The sequence below is a fragment of the Sphaeroforma arctica genome (assembly GCF_001186125.1).
Source record: "Sphaeroforma arctica JP610 unplaced genomic scaffold supercont1.2756, whole genome shotgun sequence".
NCBI classification, from domain to species: domain Eukaryota; class Ichthyosporea; order Ichthyophonida; genus Sphaeroforma; species Sphaeroforma arctica.
The window spans coordinates 967-5,014 of NW_014037802.1; the positions used below are offsets into that span (position 1 = coordinate 967).

General features: G+C 37.2%; 1 non-coding gene across 1 annotated transcript; it reads left to right on the forward strand.

Moving 5' to 3' along the window:
• Positions 1 to 883: 883 nt before the first annotated feature.
• Positions 884 to 991, forward strand: SARC_30276. The gene has a single exon. It is a non-coding gene; the product is annotated as a tRNA-Met (tRNA).
• Positions 992 to 4,048: the final 3,057 nt, after the last annotated feature.

The window sequence follows — 4,048 nt, forward strand, 5'->3', positions numbered from 1 at the left end:
TACTAACAGAGCGTGTACCTGCTGGCATTTTGAGTTGGATGATGTGCGTGTGTATGTGTGTGTTGTGTGTGCTTGTAATCATATGTGCGCGTATGTGCCTGTATGTCTGTACATATATATATATGTGTCTGTGTCTGTGTCTGTGTCTGTGTCTGTGTCTGTGTATGTGTCTGTGTGTGTCTGTGTGTGTATGTATGTATGTATGTATGTATATGTATATATATATATATATATAAATGTGTGTGTGTGTATGTATGTATGTATGTATGTATGTATGTATGTATGTATGTATGTATATATATATATATACTGTATTATATTCGTATGTACGTCCAGAACATACCAGTGTCGTCGTTGTCTGTCCTTGTCACAGCCCGTCCCGCTCGGACTTTGTACTGGATCTGCATACACAGTCAAGTGTCTAAATGAATAAATTTTGCTCAATATACTCTGATCATTCGATCGCGAATCCGATGCTACCTTAGTCTAATTATGTCGGTTTGAAGTTCACTGTCAATGATATAACATAGTTTGAAGTTTATTGTCAATGATATAACATCAATATATTTATTCGTCATCATTTTTTTTCTTATCCCGATCAACATGTCTACGTTCGTAGGTAGCGTCTGTATGACATATTTCCGTACTAGCCTTTGCATTTGCATTTGCAAGTGTTAAAAACATGTGCCAAACTTCTCCCAATCCAATATGTAAGCGCTACGAAGCAGTATATGTTAATTTTTCATTATCGAACCTAAATTTCTATTTATGCATTGCACACTGTTAGCATCGATGGTCTATTTAGTTAATTATGACAGGGTTTCTATCGAAATCTCATCGTTGAAGCTAAGTATAAATATACGCAATACATACCCATGACATCTCCTCGATGGTCTAGTTGGTTAGGACGTGGTTCTCATAGTTCACATTCGTTTCGGCGAATCGCAAATGCGTCATTCCGAGGTCGCAAGTTCAAGTCTTGCTCGGGGAATTTTTTTGTCTTGTCTTTTTTTCTGTTGTATCTGTGCTCTTGTTCATATACTACCGGTATTATTATTACTTCGAACCCAGAAATTGTATTGGCCAGGAACCCTGATTGTTTTTAAACAGTCACATCGATATGGTATTTATCTAGTATCTATTCCAGCCATTACAACAAACCGTGATTGATTAAACTGTAGCACACTAACTATTTATCGCACGCTCACATTATATGATTTGATATATATCTTTACGGTAGTTGCACCACGGTGTACCTGATGCTGCAGAGTTCTTTCGCGATCTTTGCATATCTCTTGGAGCTTCCCACCTATCCGGAATTCTTCAGTATTCTGATGCTCTAACCCTCGCACACTATGAGCTATATATTATTATTATTAATACTACTATTATTATTATTATTTTTATTATTTTTGTTATTATTATATATTATTATATATTATTATAGATATCATTACTATTATTATATATACATATATATATATATATATATATATATATATGTATATGTATTTATGTATGTATGTGTGTGTATATATATACGCGTGTGTTTGTTTGTTTGTGTGTATATGTTTAGGTATATATATATATATATATATGTGTGTATGTATATATATATGTATATATATATATATATATATATATATATATGTATGCATATGTGTGTATATATGTGTGTATCTATGTATCTATGTACCTATGGGTATATATATATATATATATAACCTATTATTGCTAGATATACCTCAACCTTTTCTTCGAGACAAACTATTGATCCGAATTTCAACCTTTCAACCACTGCAGTGTGTAATCCTTGCACGACTTGTGGCAACAGCACTGTAGTATCTCCCTGTACAACACTACAAGACACCGTATGCGAATGCCCAACTGACATGGCAGGCAACAACTGCGTCATGAGTATGTTGGTGTGGAGTTGTGGTTCTGGCTGTGCGTATGTGTATGTGTATATGTATGTGTATGTGTATGTGTGTGTGTGTGTGCGCGCCTGTGGTATGTCTGTGTCTGTGTCTGTGTCTGTGTCTGTGTCTGTGTCTGTGTGTCTGTGTGTCTGTGGTATGCGTATGTACATGTGTATGTATGTATGTGTATGTGTTTGTGTGTGTATGTGTATGTGTATGCTGTTGTGCTCATTGTAGTCAAGGGATCGCTGAGGTGTGTCTTATGCAGTGATGACTATAGGCAATGGGTATGTGCACCACAAACACACCACAGTATGCATTTGAGCGGAAGGTGTCCACGTGTACGAATATCTTTAAGCAAACATCTGTACTACATTCCATGTATGTATATCTTTCAGCAAACATATGTACTACATTCTATGTATGTATATCTCTAAGCAAACATATGCACTTCGTTCTATCTGTGTATATTTTTAAGCTAACATATGTACTTCCATTCCGTGCGAGTAAAACATATACACATATGCGTGTGTCTTTCTGCAAACATATGCCCTTTGTCTCCACCGTGGCTTTGACCCCCCCCTGTCTCCGGCTCACATGTGCATCACAGGATGAGTGCGCGTGTAGCGTCTACATGTGCGCACGTGTGCTCTATCCTGTCGTGATTTCTAACCAACCTGTTCCCTGTTCACTGGCACACACACGTTCATGTGCACATCCAGACAGCTTCTTTCTTTCTATCTCGATTCCTCACTCGTAGCCGCTTGTACACATCAGCCGCAGCACAACCATCGGCTCGTTTGTAACTGCAGACACATGCATATCTTTACGTGTACCTACGCTAACCAACCTGTTTTGTATTCACATGCACACGTGGCTACATACATACACACCCTTACATGCACGTGTACAGCCCCTTCTGCCGTGACGCTAGACACACGAGTCGTTTAACGCACTTTCTTCACTTTCTCGCGCATCCCACATTTTATACTCAATGCTATACTATTGAAAGTTCTACTCAGTGCTATACTATTGAGAGTTATACTTAATACTATACTATTGAGAGTTGAACTTAACACTATACTATTGAGAGTTCTACTCAATGCTATACTGTTGAAAGTGCTGAGTAATACATTTCTTTCACACACGCTATGCCACAGTATGTGAGAATTCGGATACCTGTGCGGATACGAAGGAGCCCGGCTCTCAAGCCTGTCGCCGAAGGGGGCTACTACGGTTATATTTATAGTATAAGTTCTATTTGTAGTATGAAGTTCTATTTATAGGATGAAGTTCTATTTATAGTGCGAAGTTCTATTTATAGTATAAAGGTCTATTTATAGTATGAAGTTATATTTATAGTATGAAATTCTATGTATAGTATGGAGTTCTATTTATAGTATGAAGTTCTATTTATTGTACGAAGTTCTATTCATAGTACAAAGTCCTATTTATAGTACAAAGTCCTATTTATAGTGTGAAGTTATATTTATAGTATGAAGTTCTATTGATAGTATAATGTTCTATTTATAGCATGAAATTCTATGTATAGTATGAAGTTCTATTTGTAGTATGAAGTTCTATTTATAGTAAGAAGTTTTATTTATAGTATAAAGTTCTATTTATAGTATGAAGTTCTATTACACACAAACATGTACGTATACACACACACATGTACATACACATGCACATATACATACACACACACACACACATGCACTTACACATACACATGTAAATACACACACACGTGTACATACATACACACATGTATATACACACAAACATGTTTCATACACACATACATGTGCACAGACACACACATGTACATACACACGCACATGCACATATACACACACATGTGCATACACTCACACACATGTACATACACACATACACATGTACATTCGAGCATACACATACTCATACCCTTGCATTCCCATTCGCCACACATCCATGCCCTGTGAGCGGTGCAGAGATGACTACTATCTGCAGGCCGATGGGATCTGTGGCGCGTGTTCACGTTGTAGCACAGATGACTCAGCATATAAAACAGACACGAACCACAGCAACACCACCGGCGATGGAGTGATTGTGCACAACTGCACAGCCAGATCAGATTCGGGTGT